The following is a 17,078-nucleotide window of genomic DNA, read 5'->3' as shown; positions in this document are numbered from 1 at the left end:
ACTTTGCTTTAGCTTCCGGAAGGGATTGCAACGAAAAAACTACAACTAAAAAAATGTTTCGGTTAAAGAATTGAGCAAAACTAGACTGCAAATGAAAATGTAAGTAATAGATCGAAAAAATAGCGAAAAAGAAACTTGCAAAATCGTATCCTCCACGCGTTCTCTTGATCCTGAACCTCCATGCTGAAAATTTCCTCCAACCCATGGAAGCGCTCTGAAAAGAGTCTTAAGCCCCAATAGAAATTCGCGTAAACGAATACAAAATACCTTGCCACCTTTTAAAATATAAAAACTTGTCATATTTTCCTAATATTTCAGAATAACTGCATAAATGTAAATGATCAGAAACCGAAATATATGAATCAAATTTCAAAACAATGTACAAAACAAAGTGTTTCTTTTTGGCGTTCTCATGTATTGAAATAATGGATAAAATTTCTATAAGAACACAACGAAGACGCTTGATGAAACTTATCACCATGTTAGTCGGGTCCTAGAAAAAATCAATCTTTTACCCTACCTATCAGCCTAGTCCTGATGGGTTTTTTGCTATTTCTAAGGCTTGTTCGCAACAAAATCCGGACAGTTTAATTTTAGAATAAATTAAATTTGCTGCTAGTTCAATCCAAGATGCATTTTTTATTCATTTAACTATGCATTTTTAGTCATCTTCAAACTAATTACAGTTACTTAAATAGGCTTCATGAAGATACCAGGAACTTTTAAGTTTTCTTCAGCAAATTAGGATCTGTGCCGACTTCTCTGAAATATTTTTTACATTTTTCTATAGTTGTAGCTTGTGTTTTATATTGAAAGAGTTCTGTCTTCACGAGAGCCCAACATCGCTTTATAGGTGGACTCCATTCGCTTTATTCCCAAAACATCTTTGACATAGTGACAAGATGCCAAATCAGACCAGAATAGCAAAGAAAGCATCTGCGTAGGAATGGTGACAATCGGTATATATCCTTGTTTAGCGATCTGGTATTGATGAAGCTTTGGCTTGATCAATCACAGCTACATATTACCTGCCATACCAAATATTTTCTGCGAATTTTTACCTTTTTCTTCGCCCTGAAATGCTTCTCTACGTCGTTCCGTTGCATGGCAGTATTAAAAGCGAGCAGAGACAGGACTCGAACCTGCGTTCTTATGCATTCCGTGCATACGCGCTACCATTTCGCCACTCTGAATCTTGTTTTAGTCACTCTAAAACGCCAGTCAGACACATGTTCGATGTACATTCTACTGTGTCTGACTGGCGTTTTAGAGTGACTAAAACAAGATTCAGAGTGGCGAAATGGTAGCGCTTATGCACGGAATGCATAAGAACGCAGTTTCGAGTCCTGTCTCTGAGCGTATATTTTTCCAATAAATCATCTTTTCTGTTAGTTTTTCATTCATTTGGCTTCTCCAATATATGTTTCCGCTCAGTCATTGCAAATCTGAGTATTAAAAGATATTCCGAAAAGCCGCTTAAAGTCTCCCAGCACAAAAGTTTCATCGCACATTGTCACGCAGGAAAATGTCGTCAAATATTCGTGATACCACTTGCGAGCCCAAAAAAGTAAGCACGAAAGTTCGAGACATTTTTATTTTCTGGCTACTACACGTTCCTAGTCCCTTCTGCAATATTGGCTTCACCTTCGCATCTTCCTGGTGGTTCCTGAGGTCCATTTTTGTTCCACTCCCAGTCTTTCTGGCCTAATTTCAGACGTTATGGACAACGCATTCAGGAAACCTTGCTTTTTCAAGTTTGCAGAATTTCTTACTGACAGATACTGATATTCATTTCCACCGCACAAAATTGCGTTTTCGCATTTACTCTTCTTTTGACGCCATCTTCAATCTAAAAGTTTGTAGTATCACCAGAAATTGATTTTACACAATGAACAAACATACGTTCATCAGTATGCGATATGTTTAAAGCGTTGATGAAACATTTCCAGAGTTATGCGTATTAATGGGTGTCCAGGTTTTGTCGTAAACAAGTCTTAGCAAATGTCTCCATGTAGCTCGATAATGACCACTCTTTGCCAGCCAGTCAAAGCAGTCTCGTCAACCATTGCCGCATCGATGGTATTGTTGTCGATTTCCGTTTTCTTTTCGTTGCTAGTTCCTGTAGATGCACCTTGTTGTACATTGGTTGCAATTGCTGGTTGGTTGGAGGGTAAGTTGTTAACTGCAGCTGGTGTACTTTGTTCTATAGGGGATACGTTGGATGGATTCGTTGAAGGGGATGCTTCATTGTTGTTGGCGGCTGTCACAGTTACTGGGGTTGCTTGGGGTTGGTGTAAAGGAAGCACCGTTGTCCTTTGGTGTAGTTGTCTCCTTGTCCAGTTTATAACATAACTTACCGTAGTGAACAGCTTTTTGGCAATATTGACATATGGTCATCTGATTGTCATAGGTAACAAGTGATTTGCACGGAATTCTTGTATCTTGACCGAAAATCACATAAGAAGGTATAGCCTTCTTCAAGTGTATGCGTAATGAACGTACGCCATTTAGAATACCGGGGAAAAATTCTTCCACTTTTCTTTTTCGATAGAGAGAATCTCTCCGTATTGGGACATAGTTTTGCGAATATATGAATCGGTGACGCTTGAGGGAAGATCATGCACACGCACTTCGTTTGGTTCACTCATTTCGAGGTCGTTCTATTGTTCACTACACAATACTGTACTTGGTTTCTTCTGTCCCGAACGTAAGGGGTTTTGTTTTATCGACTGACTTGGATGAGATGTAAAAGCGAACTGAGACTGCATCATCATTTTGTATTACGGTTTGAAAAGTTTCACACTCTTCGCTCTATAATTACGGAACCGGAAGTTGAATCTGGATAAAATTGCACAGTATCTTCTAAGGCAATGAGAGTTTTAATTTGAATCATGAATTGTTAAAATCAGTCTGATCGTTACTGAGAAATCGATGTGAGCTCCGTTTTTGGAACTTTTCTTCACTATTATCGTTGCCTTCGGAAGTGGAAACCGAAGACTAGTAGTCCCAAAGTAGGTTTATATATTCACTAACTATCAATATCTGCCAACTATATGGAAGATCTGGATAATCTGGATCTGGATCGTTTCGGGGACTTCAAAGAATTTCAAGGCCTTTTATTTGCACCTCAAAATGGATTGGTAAGTTTTTGAGAAAAAAAAGTGCGCATTTTTCTGTTTATTCGACCTACAGTTACAGGATTGCGTTGCAATTAGAACCAGGATATTTGCTTGAGTCTCAGGAAACAATATCACAGCAAGTAAAATGTGGAACATTTCTGCTGTGCTCGTCTTAGTATTTAAGTCAATGCAGTAAACAGAAGTGGAACATCTCACTTCATCTAACTTGAAATCTTTCATATATGAGATAAATGGTGGATCTGAGATGATTGAGAGTGATATTACCCTACTGATAGGGCAGTATTTCTGGTGACATATATTCCATTCAATTTTTGATACATTTTTTAAATGACAATGCTACTTTACTTGATCAACTGAGCAGAAATATTTCTACTTAACTGGCAATATAAGTTAACAATACAAAACAAAAAATACTTTACAGTCACTTGTTTGTAATCGTAAAATATTGGTTTAAGGTTATACTAATTGACATTTCCATTTGCTCTTTCCAAGTGGTGTAGCCTAAATTTGTTTCCAATTTACTTCTCTTCACCTATTTGCTTCTCTACTAATCATTCGTTCGAAGAAGTGTCCTATAAAACTAGAAACATCTCAATTGGGCATCTAGTGTCCCAAATCTCCTCTCATAATAAATGCAATAAATCGAATTCAGTTTACTGTCTTAAGTTTTCTGGGAGGTGATTTCTGATTTCTCTTTAAACTGAAAACTTTCGCTATAGTTGCTCATTTTTTCCCGGCACATTATCATCCATAATAAGGATTCTAGGTCTAATTCTCTCACTTCGGCTCCGGTAGCGAGTCGGTTTTTGATCAATTATACAATTAACCAATTACTGGAAGCGCTCATTGCTCCCGAAAGCCTATACCAACTAAGCAAACGGTTGGGAGCCCAATGGATAACCGGGTTACTCGGTAGCATAATTTTGTACGTACGGCAATTTGTTCTGCAACCAATAATGAAAATAATTACTATGTGCCAGTTTTACGCTCTTCGTACATTTCTCACTCATCTATAGCAACAATCTAAATCTGACAGTGGTCAGATCTTCTACTTCATTACAACCGGTACGCTGGTTTGAGCGGCAAAAGCCAAAGTTATTGGTGCCATTACTTGCTGCGGATTGATAATTGTAGCTTTCTGGAAATTGATGGCTTGAATTTAAGCAGATACTGTTTTTAACCGAAAATGTAACAGTTCAACACACTACTTAACAACATATCGAGTGTTGCTACTCCGGAAACATCATAACAAGAGCTGTTTGTAATTATATGTATTAAAGCTTCATAATTGAAATAGATCAACTTAAACAAACTCCACGTGATTTAAGGCTTTCAGTAAGTATTGATCGCAATTTCTATTCTGTTACCATTCGATTGGTACTAATATCAGGATCCAAAAGTAAGATATTCATGCGAAAAAAATATTTTCCCAACTCTGCTCTTCGCGAGCAATTTCGGTCCATTCCTCCCGATCTCTCGAGTGATAATTCATTCATGTCAATAATCCCCAGTGGTTTCCCACGATAATGCATAATTCTTGCTCGTGCAACCGAGAGCGTATTACCGTGCGGATTTGATGTTAGCCCTTGATTGTGACTGAGCGAAAGAAAGTGCCCCCCGTGAGTAGTGTGCCAACATCATACGATCGACTGCAAAACGGAAAAACTTACACCGTGCCATTGTTGCTTAGACTGGCGCAGCTGAATTCTGTTCGCAGGGCACCACCCAAAAGTTCACATCAGACTGCAAATGTGGCGGCTCGTTGAATGTTACCAGTGGCTGCCAGACTGCTGCTACTTAGGAAAACAAAACAAAAAAACGCAACGCACAACGATCCCCTTTAATTGCTCCTTTCCATTCCATTGCCCTTTCCAAAACAATTCTAAGCTTTCGCTTTTTTCATGGATGTGTTGTGTTTTTTTTGTACGTTGCTCTCAGAGGAAAGTGTTGTCGGACCCCGGCTTTTAAATGGCGCCTTTTAAATTACTTGCTCTTTACCTTTACTAAGTTGGAATTGCCCAGTCGATTTGACAAATGCGTCCGAGTTTTTTTTTTGCTGGTCAATTGCAACTTACGCTTTAAAGTAAGCCCCAAACATTTCGTGCCTAATTATGCTCTGCATCCTCTGTTTGATGAGAAATTAAATCACCAACATAACATGGGGGTACCATTGGACCATTACATTTGTACTGCTACCGAGCTCAGTTTATGTTGGCTGGTTGTTGAAAAAATATGAAAATAGAAAATTTACCGCAATATCCGGTCAAACTGAACGTCAACGTTGACGGATGTTGAAGATTATCTCTTTCAGCGATGAAAACAATGACGGACAGTAATAGAGTAAAAGTATTGCTTCATAAGTGAACATTTTTCAAACCCAGTGTGGAGTTTAGTAAATATGCATATTATCATTAGTACAAAATAAGGAAAGTCAAATTACACAAAGGGCAGATTTATTTCCTGACAAGTTGTCATGTACAGTCAAAGAAGTAAACGAAAAGCTTATCAACAAATACCAGGGGCACTGGTTAAAGTTTTCAGGTTTGACTGTTAGATGTCGCTACATTATGCATGATTTCTGCATGGTATTTCATGAGTAGTTTAATTGACATTTCTCCGGCTAGGAAAAGTTGCAGGTTCGAGTTCTGTTTCTGAGCATCTTTTTTTTTTGAAAATTTTCCTTCCAGCTTTTCGTTTTGTCAATTCCCAATAGGCGAAATACTCTAGTGATGGATATTCAAATTCTTCTCTTGATATCAACACCAATAGAAATTCTATAAAATTTTCCAAATTTTCTCTTTTTTTATTACCATTCTTGCACTCTCTTACTGGCAACTGAATCTCTCGAACAAAAAACAGCAATGGAATTTATGTCATGCAAAATATTATCATGAGAACGTGCATAAATCTAATCTCAATTTCTGCTTTCCTCATTCAGATAACATTCATTCGGAAGAAGTTATGTGGACAGTAAGGATTGACACGGTCTTCCAAGAGTTCGTTCAGCCTATTGGTTTCATGGACAGCGTTGATATTGTGACGCGTAACTTACGGACAGATGGTGGAAGCATACATCGGACTGCAAGTTATTGTGAATTGCGACGAAATTCATGAAAAAAAGCTACTCTGGAGAGTGAGCTCCACGTCTCGCATCAAGAATAGACGTCAGCTATTTTTTAAAAAGGTAACGAGTTAGAATATTTGATTTCATCAATTGCTTTTGACAATTATACGAGCAGAGAAATGCAGAGACGTATTTTAACAATATTATTCTCTGTACTTTAAAATCATGAAAACCCTTTGTTTTAGGAAACTACGCCGTGGTACGAAATTTATTATATACACTCAAGCCGTCTCAACGAACCGAATAAAATATGCCTTAAAAAACGCATATCTTTGAAAATTCGCAAAACTTAGTAAAAAAGTTTTGTTTTGGTAGATGAAAATCCATGCAACATGGAGATCTGATGTTATCTCGAATTTTTTCTTAAGCTACCTTGGGACTAGAAATTTCGAGATTTCCGAAATCAAAAAAATTCTATTGATGCCGAATGTTTCTGAAATGCTGACATTACTGAGAAATTTTGTAAAAACAACTTTGAAACTTTATAGAGTACAAAAAAAAAGAGTTTTTGGATATAAACTAGCATATTTTTTCAATATTATTAGTTTTTAGCATAACCTTTTTAATTTATAAACTGTTTTGAGTCCAGTTCGGTGGAATTCTTGTTTTTTTTTTTTGAATTTTCGTTCTAAATGACGGTTTAAAATTTTAAACACACTTCATCCTGTTGTTACGGAACCGGAAGTCTGATCCGAACAAAATTCACATACAGACCATAAAATAACTTCTGTGAGTCTAAGTTTGTGAAAATTTACGTCTCTGAAAAAATGAAGAGAGTCTCGTTTTTGAGTTTTTGAGCACTGTTTCTGTATATTCAGGAACCAGGAATCGGGAACCGCTATAGCTGAAATCGATTCGTTTGGTCAACAATTAGCATAACCTATAAATGGAAACAATTTTAAGTAAAATTCAGAAGAATATATAATACATAGTTTCAAATTCATACACATTTCACCCTGAATTATCGAATCGGAAGCCATTTGAATCTAAGTTTGTTAAAATCGGTCTAGCTGCTTCGAAAAAATTTTAGTGATTTCCGGTTTGGATCACACGATCTCTTTTTTCTTTACTTCCGGAACCGGATGCGATAATCGGTATACCCAAAATCACTGTATTCGGTCATCAACTAACCAGACATGTCCAATTGAAGTATTATACGGCTAGTTGAAAGTATATGGCACGAGTTTTTCGTGTAATGTATAAAAACATACATTTGACAATGAAACTCATACTTTCATAACTAATGAACTGGGAGTCGTATGCGGATCAAAATCGGTACGATTCTATGGGATTGTAAGACTTTACATTTGAGCGTAAGCTTGTGAAAATTAGTCGAGTGGCCGCACTTTTTTAATTTTGTTGTACATTTCACACTGTAACTCCGAAATCGACAACGGGCTATGGATTATGATTTATTGTGAAGTATTTTGTAAGGCAACGAAAAAAAACTCGTTTTGAAAAAAGTGTTTTTATCAATGATTTTCATCGCTTCGACCAAAATCTTGGAAAATTATGTTCCTCAATCGTAATGCAATTAAATACCCCCATTCTTGAAGAAAATTTACTATTGCATGAACAAATATATCAATATTTTCTAAAGGTGGTCAGTCAATAACACGTTACCCTATACCACATAGTGGATTGCCACAAGAAGTATCAACATCTTCAAAAGAAAGCTTTCTTCGGCGGTTGAAAATGTAAAGAAATTGAGCGATGAAAGTAGCGTTGAGAAACACCCGGCTACACAGTTACATACACCCCAGGCGCATTCAGCAAACAGTGCTTTCCTCGTGGTAGGTTTCGTGAACGGCCAGGAAACTTCCGTTTATTCGATGAAAAGCTAACCTTGAACATGAACTTGAAATGTTTATAGCAGCGGCTAATTCGTGGTGAATTTCAATAGTATGGCTTGCTACGTACGCGTATTCTATAAATCCGCAATATGAAGCATCATTTTAAAATCGTGCTGTTTTCAACAATCGTAGAAAAACCCAAAATTTATATGGTGTGGGAATTTCCGGATTTCCGGTAATAATACATTTCGTTGTGATGAAATTATTTCCGAAACCGTAATGCCGCTGACAGACATGTAATAAAATAATTCTGAGATTATATTCCAACTTAGTACACCATTTTTTATCCGATTTATGAAGCAAAATGAAGCATCAAACCTATGTCAAATCTATTTCGGAATAATATCAAATTCAAGAAGGTTTTAAAATCAGCTTTATGATAAACGTAATTCTTTTTATGAAAATTTCGTATATTCGTATAACTGTTACGTTGATAGCATTTTTCTGGAATATGTGTGTGCCATGCCGTTTTGGTTGGTTACATACTAAGAATATCTTAGATTTATTTACTATTTTGAGGCTCGATGCTAAAAGTTTATTCGCTCTTATTTTTATCGTGAATATCCGAGTAAAAAAGGAATTATGACTGAACACCTTGACATTTATGCGGATTTTGCAAAAGTCGGCATGATTTACAAACAAAATTTGGTGATTCATGTTCTTTTTGGTAGAAATCAGCTTCGCTGCATAAAAAATAGTGCTAGCGTTCCGAAAATTAGTTCTCCATTTTCTATTTTTATTTGATGTCAGTGAATGTTACGATAGAACATCAAAATTATGAACATCAAATTTTCTTTCATCAAATTTTGAATTACATTTAAACAGTGAAGGAGAAAATCCTGTATCCCAGAACGAACGTGTCATAGATGTACCTTAAAACCATAAAATTTGATATGAGTGAAGCCGCCATACGATGAACACTCACACACACACACAAAACTAGTTTAATAATTCAGAGGTGCATTGATTATATATGTCATAAATTGATAACTAGGAATACACTCCAAACTGCAAAAATTTTAGCTTTCTATATTATCGATCATCGGAGCTGGGAAATCAAGCTAAGCTTTGAGTTGTTTCGTTTCACTGTACATTCATTCTGTGCGCAAAACATGTCTGGACTTCATCGTTGTACGCGTACAGCGTTGTACAGAAATCATTGTACGGAAATTAAATGTCTGTCAGCGGTATAAGACATTTGATCTTCGATCTTGTTCCATGATCCAATTATAGTTATATGCTTAAATAAGTCATCAAGTTCAAGAGTATACAACACTAAGGGTCTCCGGGGATTCGAATAATGTTGACATTTAATTCGAAAAAATGTGTTGAAAACAAAAATGTTTAAAACAGCCTAGTAGTATAATGATGCTTTTCCCATATTATTCATAATCTTCTATATATTATAGCTGGATTCATCAAAATACTTCAAATTAAAAATGTTTAGAAAGCATTTTTGAAGATCATTTTTGCATGAAACTACTTCATTGATATGCTACATTTGAATTTACACTGAGGTCTTTTTTTATGCGGCCTTTTTTTATGCGGTTTTTTTTTACGCGACTTTTTTTATGCGAATTTTCAGAGTTATGCGGTTTTTTTTATGCGAAGTTTCAGAGTTATGCGGTTTTTTTTATGCGAATTTTCAGAGTTATGCGGTTTGCCCTTCTGCGGTCTTTTTTTATGCGAAGTTTCAGAGTTATGCGGTTTTTTTTATGCGAATTTTCAGAGTTATGCGGTTTTTTTTATGCGAATTTTCAGAGTTATGCGGTTTTTTTTATGCGGTTTTTTTTTATGCGGTACGTAAATTCGCATAAAAAAAGACTTCAGTGTATATTAGTGTAAATTGATTCAATCATATATGAGAATATGAAGTCAGCTCCCATTTTAGATTTTAACTATTTTCAGTACTTTCAGAATCGAAAAGTGGATAACGACATAACAAAATTCGGTTTATTCAACCATCTGGTAAGAACTATAAATTCCTATAGTTTGGAGCCTAATTCAAAAGAATGTTCAAGTTTTCTGCATCGTCGATTTAAATGGTGGTTTAAAATAATTGACGGCTCCAGTATAAGCCAAAACAGTTCGTTTCGACATAAACTACCATGAGCTATGAATTAAAACAGTTTTAAGTCTAGAAGATTTTTAACAATATTTTATGATGGTTAAAAATTTTATCTTGTAATTAAAAAAAACGGAAGTGTGACTTCGATAAAATTTAGTAAATTTTTAATGGGAATATCAGTTGATTGAATTAAATTTGATTATATGAAAATCATATATGAGTTCAATTAGTCATAGTCTATCATCATCTGCTAGACGAGATACATTTACTAAAATATTCCTGCAATCAACCAGATTACCATGTAATTCCGGAACTGGAAGTCGTATCCAAATGAAATTCTGAAACTTTGCTTTGAACCAAAAAAATCCTTTCATTTGAATCTAAGTTTGTGAAAATCGTTTCAGCCATCTCCGATAAAGTTGAGTGACAATATTTGTCACACCCACATGCACGCACCGATATTTGCTCAGTTCGTCGAGCTAAATCACATGGTATATGACCTCAGGGACTCGATTTTTCACAGTGATTGAATAGTCCTTCTATATAAGAGACGTAAAAATCTATAATGCTATTCGATAGATTTTATGGAATAAATCACTTGTGGTATATCCACCTAGTGGTGTAATAATGTCTTCCTCTCATTACTCTTATTCTTACATGTATTACTGCTAGATTCTTCAAAATGATTCTCTTTGACTACTAAAAAGTAGAAACAAGAAACTTTCTAAACAAAATAGCATAATTAAAATATTGATCGTGTTGATCAAAGTTTGGAAATATTGTTACGTTTCAAACTATCTTCATCCTCTAATTCCGGAAGTCGGAATTTTTGCAAAACGTTAGTTAGTATTCTTCAAAATAATTTTCTTTGATTCTTAAAAAACAAAACTAATATAAACTATAGAGTGAAACAGTACTCAGGTCGGTTATGCCATCTCTGAGAAACGAAAAGAGGTACTTCCGAAATCGAAATCTGGGAAATGGTATAATCGAAGTTGGTTCGAGATAAGTGATTGGGATTTTGAGTCTATGGCTACAATCTTCGGTCGTTCATCAAAAACCCAAGAACAAGGAAAGCCAAATTAATGTTTGGCCGTCTATTGATAATGGCTACCGATTGGAAAAGTTTCTAGGCAAGTTAAGTGCTCAGCGGTTTATGTTGAACCGTTAGATGACGTTAGAAACTCAACATAAACTGCTGACGCACTGATGAGCTGCAAGCGAAACGTTAAAAATGAAGTTTTGTTACGTGTTTAGTTTCAACACACTTCACCATAAATTTGAAAGTTTTGTATGGGACTTTGATACCTTTCATTTGAATCTAAGTTTGTTGAAATCGGCCACGCCATCTCTGAGAAAAGTGAAAAGGTAATTTGAATGAAGAATGTTTTCACTAATCACCCTGTAACTCCGGAACCAGAAGTCGAATCAAGATAAAATTCAGGAACTTTGTATAAGACATTTGTGCCTTTCATTTGCATCTAAGTTTGTGAGAATCGGCTAAGCCCTTTCTGAGAAAAGTAAGTGCACTTATTTTCATTTTTTTGCACATATCACCCTGTAATCCCGGAACCGGAAGTCGGATTCGAATAAAATTCAGAAACTTTGTGTGGGGTTCAGTGGCGTACCAGGGGGGGGGGGGGGGGTGAGCGGTGCCCAGGAAGCATTCGCCTCAGGCGCAACAATTTTAGGGGGTGGCAACGTAATCCTTGGGACCTTTTTTTTGCTCGCCCAAGTCAGCTTTCCGGAGATAAAGTTCAGTTTTGTTTTTTTTTGCTCATTAACCAACGATGGGGGCGGCGAATCTCTTATTTTGCCCCGGGCGCCAAATTTCCTCGGTACGCCACTGGTGGGGTTACAAGACCTTTCATTTAAATCTAAGTTCATGAAAATCGGTTCATCCATCTCCGAGAAAAGTGAGTGCAAAAAAATGTTACATACATACACTCACATACGCACATACATTTTCCGTACTCGACGAACTGAGTCGAATGGTATATGACACTCGGCCCTCCGAGCCTCGGTTCAAAAGTCTGTTTTCACAGTGATCGTATAACCTTTCTATATGAGAAAGGCAAAAATGATACTAAATTTTATATTACCTTTGACCCTGTAATTTCGGACACAAAAGTCGAAAGCATATAAGATTTAAGAGCAACGTATAAGAATATAAGACCCTTCATTTACGAAAATCGGTTCGACAGTATCTGGATCCATAATATTCCAAATCCATTTGGGAGTTTTTGGACCACTATTACAGGGTCTTCCGGAACCGAAAATCGAGAATCGGTATTGGTAAGGTGCGTTTGTTTGCCGATCAACTAACAAGATCTGCAAATTAGTAGAATTTACTAACCAGTTTAACCGCTTTTTCAGCTTAGCAGTTCTTAGCTCATTTATCGAAAAAATACCCTTGACATTGAAGTTTTTGTACTTCACAGCTGGTAATGCCGGAAGTAGAATGTCGAAGAAAATTGTGTGTGATTATTTGTTACTCACAATCACACATAGACATTGTGCGATCTCGCCGAACTGATACGAATGGTAAATGTCACTTGGCCTTCTGGGGCACGGATCAAAAATAGACATTCTTAGTAATATAGTCTTTCTATATGAGAAATACTGGGAATCGAAACTGGATCAAGCTAGCCAGATGTAACATCACCATTTGAATTGAATTGCGAACAGATTGAATTCACTACGAATTTTGCAACAACATATTGGATTAAAATTTCAAACGATTATAATTAAAAGGATCCGGTATCGTGAGAAAAAATGTGGTGTTTGTATTTTTAGTTTTTCGAATGCAATAAATTTATTGATATAAACGCGGATAAATCTCTTAAATACAATAAAACAATACAATTTAGTAATAAAGTGTCTATGATATCTTTGCAAACAAAGTCTGCTTACTTTTGTTTTCAATTGAAAGTTCCATCGCGATGTCAACAACACACAAACGAACACATTCCGCTTGTTTTATTGTTTGAGTTATGGGGCTGTAACGAATCGCCTGAAATTGGTAAGTGCCTCCTAAGCTCTCGCCGACTGGCGGCTGTTGTTTTGTTGTTGTTTTTTTCTTCTTCTTCTTCTTTCTTCTTTTACTGTTGATGTCGTTGTTTATTTGAGACCCTTTAGAGCAGACTGTCATGAAAAAAAACTGCTTGCCATCGTTGTCGGGGCCAATCTTGTATGGATCATGACACTGGTGATGGAAATACGACGGCCGACGACAGGAAAAATGCTTGCCAAACATCATATCGCGTGTGTTCCGAAAGATCCGCACTGGACGGTTTGGACCGCGTCATGTCAGTAAAATCCGAGTGTTACGTAAAAATGAACGCTGATTTTTCGTTCCGTTACGAATAATTCAAATCCATTCAAAAATTCCGACTTCATAAAGTTATTTGGAAGCCAGTTTTACGAGATCATATAAATTTTAAATTCCCTTTCGTCCGAGCCGATCGTAAATAGTTTTCGAGAAATTTTTTCGACGCACCGATGGCGCTTGAGACCAGTCGTTGATAATGATCCATATTTCTAATTTGGTAGAAAATGCGTCGAATAATTAATTTGTCCAGCATTTGTACCCAATTTCGTATGCGTATTTCCGCAAACCGGTGCGCAGCACCGTTATGTGGATCGTCGAGTTTGTGTCTGTGCGAACGCGTTTTCTCCAGGCTTTTAAATTTATTGCTTTCTTTGAATAGAGCTAAATCAGAGGCAAAAACAAACACAACGACTATCGATGGTGTGGGAAATTAGACAAACCTCGAAACAAGGTATGTTGATTAGAAGGCACCCAATTTCAATACTAGATATCGAAATCGAACAACACTATGACCGTCAATTCCTGATTCAATGTAGATCTGATCCAATGAAAGTATGAATACGGCACACAGCGAAGTGTGCTTTAACCTGGTTCCGGATCGATTAACTAACGGTATCTTGATCGTAGGCTCTACGAACCAGAAGCACTAGAACTGTTTAAAATCAGATTCTGCTGTCCTGATTCACAGCACCCATTTTCCTTCCACCAGCCCAACCACAATTGAAAGAAAACCAGCAATGTGTTATTACAATCATCTACATCAAAAACAGTTGAGAGAACTATGATAGTGAGTAGATTCTAATGAGGGCTGCGTAGCTCTTGTACCGTATTCCGTAAACCAAAAATTGCTATTGATTTTTTAATTTCGTGTATTCCGCAATATGATGTTGGCTACTGATAAACTAGTATTTTTCCAATGAAACGGTCTGACCTCTCACCACATCAAACTCCCACTATCTTATCAGGCGAAGTGTGGACTAGGTGGAGTGATCGAACTACCTCCCATCACTTCCTACAACTTTCACATTCCCCTACCAAAAAGTCACGAAAGCTTTGATAACACGTATCACTAGATAACCAATTATCGCGACCCCGGAAGTCCAATTGCCCAAGTTCAATCATTAAAGTCGGAAAAGTCACTTGCTGGAGGCCTAGCGTTGCGTAATCTCCATACATACATCGAAACATACAATTGAAAAAAATAATAAAACCCCTCTGTTACCTCTGCATTCGAGAAATTCGGGTATAATAACAATCAATTAAAAAATCAGCTTCCAACAACGGGGGCGGCACCCGTTGCCATCCATTCACAGATTTGGTGGTTCTCTCTCCCTCTCTCGGTCTGGTATCAACAGGCTGGTACTGCTGAATGTGTGTGTGTGTGTGCTCATCATTAACTACCAAAATCACTGGATTCAGAAACATACTAAGCGATGCGTGTGAAGATGCGACTTGAGGAAATCTAGTTTGTATGCATGGCTGCAGCGTTGCCAACCGTCCCGATTGTCAGTTTGAAATATACTATTTAGACCGATTTCGAGCACACTTTCATAGTAAGCAGCGTTATGTTTTTCAATGCGTATCAGAAATTTAACTGAACTTTTGTAAATGGAACTCAGTGATTCAAAAGCCTAATTTCACGCTCTTAATTAATAACACCATAAAAGCGTGATTTTCTAGGTAAAATTCCTTCAGCAAAGTTAATCAGAATGATGGGCACCATCATTTAAAGATTCGATTTACGTAATTCATCCTCCTAAAAGAGAGGTACAAATATCATTTTGACTCAGGGTCTTCAACAAAATTGTAGCGTTGCGTTATGATGACGATCTTGGCGGATTTCACACCGATATCATCATATTTTCTGTTGATAAGAGGTATTCCTTTAATAATATTAAAATAGTGCTTGGATAGCCTCGTTGGGAACATATTTTGACCTCTGGAAAATATCTTACATTTCCCGGGTTTCAAGAAAGGCAACTAATCAGATATTACAAATTACCGTGGAAAAGCCTCACTCTGTGCTGTTTCCAATTTATTTGAAATCATTGTTCTCGACTTCATGACTCATAAGTGCAACGACTATATATCTGAGAATGACCACGGATTTATGCCTTAACGGTCAATATCTACTAACCTAGTATATTGCACATGTTTTATCATCCGATTCATGCAATCCCGTATACAGGTAGACAATTTCTGGGTGGCATTTGATAAAATAAATGATAAATAAATCAAATAACAATTGCTTAGCTTGACAGACAGACTTACTGGATTGGGTGCATTCATATCTTACGCGTCGTGAAATGTCGGTATATATTTTTACATGATCCGCATTTCTTATTGAAGTGTTTCAAACTATCATTTGCAGATAACTTTAAATCTGATCAAATAACAAAAAGAAGCTTGCTTTTTGCAAGCTCAATTTGATACATTCGCGGAATGGTGTCACTCCAACAAAATGGTATTGAACGCCTCTAAATGTTCCGTCATATCATTTTTCCGCAGGCACTCAGTAATAGGATATGACTTCAATCTTTCGCATAATGTTCTTAAACGTAAATCGTTCGTGAGGGATAAACTTAATTTATAAAATCACATTGACTACGTGATTTTGAAGGCATCGAAACTGCGTTGCCGTCTTATCGAACTGGAATCGCTGTGTATTCGTAGAAACGTTTACAAGAATGTGATTTAATGCAACCACATATTCGCCCTTATTCTGAATAACAACGTATGGGTTTTTCGATCAAATATCGCAATTTATATTCGGGATTCGAATACAGATTTCAGGTTTAGGATTTTAATCTCAGAGTTCATTAAAAGAATTCAGGATATACATTTTCGATTTGGATTATCGAACTAATGATAGATCTGAACTCTGAACCTGAATTTCAGAATTGACTTTCAACCAGAAATTAATTCCAGAACTCAGTTTAAGAATTTAATTCTAACATTTAGATTCACAATTAATTTCCAGAATTCGAGACCTGTATGATGGAACTAAACATGTATTCTTGAACTTGTTTTGGAACTGAATTCAGGTCCGTTACTGATGTCCGGAATTAAAGTTTGTAATTCAGTTCTAGAACTAAATTCAGATTTTGAAAAATAGTTCAATTCCACAATTCTAAACTAAACCTATGACCTGATTTTTTCAACAAAAAGATGAATTTCGAGCCTGAATTTCGCAACTAAAATCTGAACCTGACCCAGATTTTAAATTTATCAGAATTGAATCCAGTTCCTGAGTTCGGAAACAAATTGAATGATGTCAAAAAAGACTCAACAATCGTAAACATTGGATAAGTTTTGCGAATTGGATCTTCTTATAATCATTAAAATATTCCCAATATTATTATGCAAAGTTTTCCTCCACTATCTAAATCTACAAAAAAAAACTAAAACAAATTCGTTTGAATACCAATACGGCATGCGACACAATCGATCGAGAACAGCTATGGCAGATAATGCACGAATACGGTTTCCCGGATAAACTGACGTGATTGGTCAAAGCAACGATGGATAGAGTGATGTGATACGTCCGAATATCTGGGACGCT

Source organism: Malaya genurostris, chromosome 1 (genome assembly GCF_030247185.1).
Source record: "Malaya genurostris strain Urasoe2022 chromosome 1, Malgen_1.1, whole genome shotgun sequence".
Classification (NCBI taxonomy): Eukaryota; Metazoa; Arthropoda; class Insecta; order Diptera; family Culicidae; genus Malaya; species Malaya genurostris.
This window is presented reverse-complemented; position numbering follows the sequence as displayed.